General features: G+C 50.8%; 1 non-coding gene across 1 annotated transcript; it reads right to left on the bottom strand.

The window, feature by feature from the left end:
* Positions 1-7,989: 7,989 nt before the first annotated feature.
* On the bottom strand, positions 7,990-8,062 carry TRNAK-CUU (transfer RNA lysine (anticodon CUU)). The gene has a single exon. It is a non-coding gene; the product is annotated as a tRNA-Lys (tRNA).
* Positions 8,063-9,089: the final 1,027 nt, after the last annotated feature.

Here is a 9,089-nt window from a genome sequence, read left to right as displayed (position 1 = left end):
GGCCTAAGGCAGGTGTTTGTGAGGTCAGTTCTGCCTGAGGATGTGGTTAGACAGCAGGCGCAGAGCCTGCTGACCCAGAGCCTGCAGGCACAGAGCCCTCGCCCTGCTGCAACGCTCTTCCCACTGCAGCTCAGGAAACTGATGCAGCCTTTGCAGATCAGGACACTTGTCTGGCTCCTGCTGCTTCATGTTGTCTACCAGGACCTCCAGGCCCTTCTCTGCCAAGCTGCTTTCCAGCCAGTCAGCACCCAGCGTGATGGTGACGGTACTGGATTCTGACAGAGTGAGAGTCCCACAATCTCCAAGGCCAGTTGGAGGCCCATGGCTGTGAAGGTGACTGCGAGGTCACTTCTGTCTCTGCCAGTGATGGGCAAGGAGCAGGCACATGGGTGGGACCTCACAATCAACAGTGCAGGTGTGTCCCCTTTGCCTGCCTCTCCCCAGCCTCCCACTCGTATCTCATCTTGGCTGGGATGAGTGGTGGTGTGATGTGCTTCTTGTCCTCAGAATGGCTCCTTCCACATGCTGGCCAGTGAGGTTCCTGCACAAGAAGTGACCTCACTATGAACGTCACAGCGGTGTGTGATGGTGCACTCCTCCCTGCCCCCGATGTGCTCTTCCTCCCCTAGCCTGGCCTCTTCGGAAACAGCACCTGGACAGGGGCTGAGCATGCACCAACTAAAATCCATCTAGAATGCAAATAGGACTATGAGTCCATCCTCTTTACCTCATAAATAGGGGGCTACGCAGAGCCCATTGAGCTCTCCCGCATGGTGACAGGCTGCATGGCAGAATCTCCCCTTGAGCGGGGATGCCTCTCAAGGTTACCCCTGGAGGTCAAGACATTCCTTACCCGCGTCACATCCTCGGTAAGTGACACTGAAAGCATGCTAAAGCTTTGTAACTTTCTCAAGTTACCTCTCTGCTGGATTGTGCACATAATCGTTAGACATAAACTGTTGACCACGTCTGGGAGTAAGTTTGGATCCATTAGGTCCATTCTGAACCTCGTGACTCGGCGGGAGGGTCTACTAGACACTTTTGTGTGACCCTGTCCTCCACATAGTAAATAACCATGTGAACCGTACCATTTGACCCCTGTTAAGTCACTGTCTTATTTACGCTTTTACTCTGTTAAATCACTGTCTTGCCTCCACACATGTGGTGGGACAACTCATATGGCAGGATGGAAATGGGCTCCTGGGGAAGGCAGGCTGGGACAGCGAGGAGGTGGAGGTGTGCTCTGTGCAAAGGGGTGGCCAGAGTGCACAGAGCTTTGCCCTAGAGATGGTGATGAGCCAGTCCACAGCACTGCACAAATGGACCGTAAGGCAGGTGGAAAATGGGCTGTACCATTGGGCCAAAATGCTGTGATCAGTGGCACACAGCATCCCTCAGGGATCAGCAGGTAGGGCAGCACTGCTTAAGGTTTTTGTTAACATCCTGGACCATAGGATGGAGCACACTCTCTGCATGTTTGTGGACTAGGTGCAACTGGGGCAAGCCCCTGAGCAAGCTCATCTAGTTCCCTTGGAGTGAGTGGGGGACGGGACTACATGACGTCCAGAGGTCTCGTCCACCCTAAGTGCTGTGATTCAGTGAATCTTTCCCTCAAGAGCTCTGGCAAGACAGAACAGTGAGAGGAAGCAGAAAGGACAGGGAGGCAGAAGGCGGCAGAGGAAATAGGTCCCTCTGAATAAAGTAGTTGCTCAGAACAAAGCTTCTGCATTCAGAGGGTTGGTAGAAAAGGTGTTGGGCTGAATAACTGGACACAAATATCTATACTCCACTAGAAGAAGGAAATACTGCACTGCATGCACTTGGTGCTGCTAATAAGAAAGACAAGATTCATTAGAACTGGTAAAACATACTTGACCTTCTGGAAATGGCTGTGTGTTCTTTTCAGTTTTGGCATAGAGTTGTGTTTTGGATAGGTTTCAAGTTACAGCTAAACATTTTGATTCAGGCCTTTATTCGTTTGCCCACATATGGAGGCTGTTGCTGCCTGAGATGCCCTGGGGTCACTGAGTTCCCATGACTAGAAAGGGAAGGGCAGACACCTGGGTTAGGCAGAGACATCTGCCCTGGAGGGGTCAGGCATGGGGTGAGATCAGTCTCAGCCCTGTTGTCACCTCAGATGGGGTCGCACTTCACTGACGGTGCAGGGAAGGAGAAGGGAGTGTGGCTAGACTCATTGGGACACCTGTAAGACGTCACTATGACACAGGTATATTGAGATTTGTGCCAATCTGGCCATTTAAAAATACAGTTTGCCCCTTACTCTTTATCATTCAGGTGCTTCTCCACTCCCTAGTCGCTGCTCTGAGCTTCAGGGAGTCGGAAGCTTGCCTTCGTCTTTCAGCAGTCTCATTGTCTCTTCAACCAACTCCTTCACTCTGTTTCTGTCTAGCCTTGCCTATCTGTTTGTCAAGAACATGTCAAGGAAGGTTATTCCTTCCAGCCTCATGGACCGCCCTGGAGGCAACTTGCCCTTGACATACACTTGAGGATTGTATGTTATTTCTTAGGACACTGCATCATGTTTCTTTGTGTTGGATCAGAATTGAGACACATGCTTCTGTGTCTGTTTGCAGTTGATTTTCTAAGGAAAGCAGGTGGGAATTGGTGCCCAGGAGCTGTAACATTCAGCTACAGGCTTGAGTGGGAAAAGGCTAGATGTTAAGCCGAGTGAGGGAAGTCCCCAGGGGCCGAGGAGAGAAATGTGAGGGCTGGGGGAGGTGGGGAGGAAGGTTGTCCATACATGTCTCCTATCCAAACTACTGCTTTTCCTAGATGTGCAGGCTTCATCAGGGGACCCTGTGGGTCAGTGTGAATTGGAGGAGGTGGGTATCACTTCTTCTGAAACCTGAAGACTGAAGAAAGTTTGAAAAACAGACATCTCTCAGGTGCTCCTTGAAATCTTCCTCTTTTCAATGCCCTCCTGAACACTTGCCAATTAGCCACAGCAGAACTGAAGAACTGAAGAAAAGGATGGAAAGAGACAGGGGTTGTTAGGGCTATTTGCATTTTAATGACCCCTCGAGGGTATTTGGTGCTGAGCCCATGAACCTCAGATGCTGAGGAGAGGCTGAAGAAACCTCTCCAGAAGTTGAAGTGAGAAGAAAATCCCAAGTTTCTTGGAGTGTTAAGGAGTCCCACTGAGGGCCATTACTGACAAAGCCTCCCCAGGGGGCTGATGAGAGCACAGAGCTGGAGGCCCTGATTGCAGGCAGGCTAAAGGCAATGTGCAGGTGCCTCTGTGATGCCAAGTCAGCCTTGATGTGTGTTATGAATCACAGCAACCAGGCCCTGACCCCCAACCCCTGCACAGGGTGATCCTTTCCATCACACATTGCTCTTGTGGGCAGTGTGCGGGTGGGCATATGCAACGCCCAGTGCAGGACCATGATGTGGCACCTCCTGGGCTCCCCAGGGACTAGGAGGCAGCAAGGCCACAGTGCTTTAAGGAAAAGGTGTCTTCTTGTGGGCCTTGGTGGCAGAGATACCAGCCACAGTCAAGAGGCCAAAGACCTAGCTCTGCTGGGAGCTTTCAGCCTTGGCAGTGTCCTCAGCCATCTCCACCACAGGCCATCCTACACTGCCCCCATGCCTGCTGCTGTTTCCCTGCAGCCTGTAGACTCCCAACCTCCTTCCGCACCTTGCTCTCACCCCAGCATCTCCCTGCCTCTACTGATGTCTTCCTGTCCTCACTTGCTTTTCCTGGAAACACAAAGGCAGGGGCTGATCACAAGAGTCCCTCTGTGTGGCCTGTATCACCACAGCACTACCCTTCAAGTGACATTTTCTTTTCCTAATGTCACTTCTAAACCCCTCAAGCTGCTGTGTGTGGCTTTTTCTCTTTCTCATGCTGTTTCCCACTACCAAGAAAAGCTCTGTCATCTCTTCAAGCTGTCACAGTCTACTACTCTACTGCCCTTCACCTCCATTTCAGCAGGATAAAGAAGCCCAGGTCCCTCTACCTCTCCTCATGGGCGGGGTTATTCCCATCTAGGTGCAGGACTTGACACGACACGTCTCTTGTAAATCTTCATGAGGTATTTGTTTTTCCGAATCACCTTTGTTTCTCAAGATCCTTCTGGACTGAAGCACCTCTGTGTCAAAAAAACAAACCAAAAAAACCCCAACAAAACAACCCAAAAAAGCGCCAATGGGTTAAGGTTAAGCAGGGGAGGGCCAATTCTATGGAAAGAGATCAGGACGGTAAGTGAGACGAACTTAAAAGAGGGGAAAGAAAAAGAAAAAAAAAAGGAAACTGAAAGTGAAGGAAAAGATTGATGAGGACTGTTCTGGGGATCCCTGCCAAGAAGTCCTGCATCTGAATACCTCTGAGTGGAGGAGGACAAGAAAGCTGGCCTACCTCCACTCTCACAGGGAACCTGCGTGCTTCCCTGACATCAGCAAGAGAAGATCGAGAGTGGGAAGAATCGTGGACACCTTCCGGGTGGAAGGGAGCTCAGGAGGTCTCTAGTGCAATCTCCTTGCTCCCAGCAGGGTCAGCGCTGAGGGTGAGAGCAGGGTGCTCTGGGCTTCCTCCAGTCTGGTGTTGGAAGCCTCCAAGGGAAGAGACTGCCCAGCCTCTCTGGGCAACCACTTGCAATGCTTGACCATCCGCGCAGTGGAAAAGCTTTTCCTTGCCTCCTGCACAAATGTCTCTTCTTTCCACTTAGGCCCATTGTCTCTTGTCTTCTCACCATGCACCCTGGTGAAGAGCCGGCCTCCATCTTCTTGAGGACCTCCTTGTAGGCTGCCTATGAGATCCCTCCAAAGCCATCTCTTCTCCAAGTGGAACAAGGCCTATTTCCTCAGAGCTCCAGCTCGTCGACTATTGTGAGGGCCCTCAGCTGAACTTACTCCCAGTTATCAACCTCGTTCTTTCTGGGGGCCCAAAACTGGATACAGTGTTCTATCTGGGATCTAATGAATTCTGACTAGAAGGTGATCATTTCTCTTGACCTTTCAGGCTATCCTCCTGGTCCTACAGCCCACCATACTTCTGGCCTTCTTTGCTGCCAGGGTACACTGCTGCCTCATCTTTGGCCTCCTCTCCACTAGGACCCTCAGGTCCTTTTCCACACAGCTGCTCCCCAGGCCCTCTGGCCCCATCCTGTAACACTGTGGGGTGCTGGTTTGCCACAGGGGCAAGAGCTGACATTTGTCCTGGCTGAATTTCTGGAGGTTCCTGACAGCCCATGCCTCCTGCCTGTCTAGGTCCCTCTGAATGGCAGCCCTCCAGCAAAGGACTGGGCCCCCCTTGACCTCCAGCCTGGGGTCATCTACAAGCATGAGGAGTGTTGCCTCCTCTGTGTCACTAATCAAGAAGATAAACAGGACAAGTTCCTGGAGACATCAGTGGTGCTCCCCTTCTCCCTGGCCTCCAGGAAGAGCACTACACATCCAAAAGTTCCCTCTGAGCCTGATCAGCCAAGCAGCTTTTTACCCATCCGGTTGTCTGCTCTTCCGGACTGTAGCGTTCTAACGTGTAAGCAAGAATACGGTGGGAGACAGTGTCCAACACCTGGCTAAAGTCGAGGTGAAAGACATTCTCTCTTCTCCATCCACAAACACAGTTATTGAATCATAGAAAGCAATCAGGTGGGCGAAGCACAGTTTACCCTGGGTAAATCCATGCTAACTGGTCCTTGTCACCTTCTTCTCCTTCATGCGCCCAGAAATGTGATCTGAGAAGATTCACTGCATGATGTACTCCTCACCAAAGGGAGGCTGAACTGCCTGCAGCTCCCCAGCTTGTCCTTGTGGCCTTTCTTGAAGATGGAGGTAACATTTCACAGAATCACAGAATCACAGAATCGTTTAGGTTGGAAGGGACCTCTGGAGATCATCTAGTCCAACCTCCCTGCTCAAGCAGGGTCACCTAGAGCATATTGCCCAGGATCACATCCAGACGGCTTTTGAATATCTCCAGCGAAGGAGACTCCACTACCTCTCTGGGCAACCTGTTCCAATGCTCTGTCACCCTCACAGTCAAGAAGTTTTTCCTCAGATTCAGATGGAACTTCCTGTGGTTCAGTTTCTGCCCATTGCCTCTTGTCCTGTTGCTGGGCACCACGGAGAAGAGGCTGGCCTCATCCTCTTGACACTCCCCCTTCAGATACTTGTGCACGTTGATGAGATTCCCTCTCAATCTTCTCTTCTCCAGGCTGAACAGGCCCAGCTCTTGTAGTCTTTCTTCCTAGGAGAGATGCTCCAGCCCTCTAATCCTCTTTGTAGCCCTCCACTGGACTCTCTCCAGTAGTGCCATGTCTCTCTTGTACTGGGGAGCCCAGAACTGGACACAGTACTCCAGGGGAGGCCTCACCAGGGCTGAGGAGAGGGGCAGGATCACCTCCCTCCACCTGCTGGCAACACTCTGCCTCATGCACCCCAGGAGACCATTGGCCTTCTTGGCCACAAGGCCACACTGCTGGCTCATGTTTAACTTGTTGTCCACCAGCACTCCCAGGTCCTTCTCGGCAGAGCTACTTTCCAGCAGGTCAACCCCCAGCCTGTCCTGGTGCATGGGATTATTCCTGCCTAGGGGCAGGACCTTGCACTTGCCTTTGTGGAACTTCAGGAGGTTCCTCTCTGCCCACCTCTCCAGCCTGTCCAGGTCCCTCTGAATGGCAGCACAGTCTTCTGGTGTGTTAGCCTCTCCCCCCAGTTTAGTCTCATCAGCAAACTTGCTGAGGGTGCACTCTGTCCCTTCCTCCAGGTCATTGATGAATATATTGAACAAGACTGGGCCCAGGACTGACCCCTGGGGGACACCACTAGCCACAGGCCTCCAACTTGACTCTGCGCCATTCACCACAACCCTCGGAGCTCGGCCATCCAGCCAGCCAGTTCTCAATCCACCTCACCGTCCACTCATCTAGCCCACACTTCCTGAGCTTACCTAGGAGGATATGATGGGAGACAGTGTCCAAAGCCTTGCTCAAGTCCAGAAAGACAACATCCACTGCTCTGCCCTCATCTACCCAGCCAGTCATTCCGTCACAGAAGGCTATCAGATCGGTCAAGCATGATTTCCCTTTGGTGAATCCATGCTGACTCCTCCTGATCACCTTCTTGTCCTCCAGATGCTTAGTGATGACCTTCAGGAGGAGCTGTTCCATCACCTTTCCAGGGATGGAGGGGAGGCTGACAGGCCTGTAGTTTCCTGGCTCCTCCTTCTTGCCCTTTTTGAAGACTGGAGTGACATTGGCTTTCTTCCAGTCCTCAGGCACCTCTCCTGATCTCCAGGACCTTTCCAAGATGATGGAGAGTGGCCTAACGATAACATCCACCAGCTCCCTCAGCACTCATGGGTGCATCCCATCGGGGCCCATGGATTTATAGATGTCAAGTTTGGACAAAAGATCTCTAACCTGATCCTCCTCCACCAAGGGACAGTCTTCCTTTCTCCAGACTCCCTCTCTTGTCTCCAAAGTCTGGAATTCCTCAGGACTGGCCTTAGCAGTGAAGACGGAAGCAAAGGCAGCATTCAATAACTCTGCCTTCTCTGTATCCTTTGTCACCAGGGCACCCGCCCCATTCAGCAGCGGGCCCACGTTTTCCCTCGTCTTCCTTTTGCTATTGATGTATTTGAAGAAGTCCTTCTTGTTGTCCTTGACATCCCTTGCCAGATTTAATTCCAACTGGGCCTTAGCCTTCCTTGTCGCATCCCTGCACACTCTGACAACGTCCCTGTATTCCTCCCAAGTGGCCTGTCCCCTTTTCCACATTCTGTACACTTCCTTTTTCTGCTGGAGCTTTGCCAGGAGTTCCTTGCTCATCCAGGCAGGTCTCCTGCCCACTTGGCTCTACTTCTTCCTCAGAAGGATGCACTGCTCTTGAGCCTGGAGGAGGTGATACTTGAATATTAAGGAGCTTTCTTGGACCCCTCTTCCTTCTAGGGCCCTGTCCCAGGAGATTCCCCTAAGTAGGTCCCTCAAGAGGTCAAAGTTAGCTCTCCTGAAGTCAAAAGCCAAGCGCCCAGCGTGGGGCTCGAACCCACGACCCTGAGATTAAGGGTCTCATGCTCTACCGACTGAGCTAGCCGGGCAGTGGTCAAGTCCCACGCCTTTGAGATGGAACAACTTGCAACACCTGAACCAGAATAGTAACCACCGTCCCTCTGTCCTGCTCCTAAAAGCACAGACAATGGAAATACAGAAACTATACATTTAATTTCAAGTCTCTAATTCAGAAGGTTCTTTGTGCAAACAAAAGCAGTCATTGTAGGGAGGCTGACTTCAGTTAAACATGAGGGACAGAAAGCTTTGAGATTCCATTTACATCACTAACAGCTAAAGTAGCAACCAAGTAAAATCAGACTTCCAGGCACTTTGCACTCAGCTGGAACACTGAGAAGCAGTGAAACAGGAGACCTTGAGCTTTGCAGTACCTCTTCATTTTGATTTTTTGTGTTTTCTTTTATAGAATCATGAAAACATACAGAGACAAAAAGATATGCCTGCAAGACATCTCAAGCAGTTACGTGCTCTGTCCCTGTGCCCCTCCATCACTCCTGACAGGCTTCTGTTCTGGAACCCTTCCAGTCATTGAAATTCCACAACCTACACAGGCAATCATTTCCCGTGTCAAAACTGTCCAGTTTTGACACTGACAGAATTTGTCCCAATGTCTAATGTCAGTCCTTCCTTCTACAATGTAAGATCATTGCTCCCTGTCCTATTCACTGTGGACATGTAGAACAGATTCTCTTCCCTTTTGCAGCAGCATTTTATAACACTAAAGACTTATCACATCTCTCCAGCCTTTTCTTCCCCAGTCCATTCCACTTGCCTCTGTAAAGTCTGTTTTTTTTTCCCATATCCCTCAGATTTCCCATTCCTCTTCTATAGCATCTCCCATTTTGTGTGTATCTGTCTTGACCTGCAGTGTCCAAATGACAGCACTGCAGCTGAGGCTTGCTTAGTAATGCAGAAAGATTACCTCCTACATCTGGCAGATTACACTTCTGTTCATACCAGTTTCATCCGGATCACGTTTCCCTAAATTGCTCGTGATAGTTCTTTCCAGCCACAGCGCAAGTAATGAGTTGGTCTTTGTTAAGACAAATCTAGAGT

Source organism: Struthio camelus, chromosome 29, assembly GCF_040807025.1.
Source record: "Struthio camelus isolate bStrCam1 chromosome 29, bStrCam1.hap1, whole genome shotgun sequence".
Classification (NCBI taxonomy): Eukaryota; Metazoa; Chordata; class Aves; order Struthioniformes; family Struthionidae; genus Struthio; species Struthio camelus.
The sequence above is the reverse complement of the archived record's forward strand: the minus strand, read 5'-3'. Positions and strand labels throughout refer to the sequence as shown.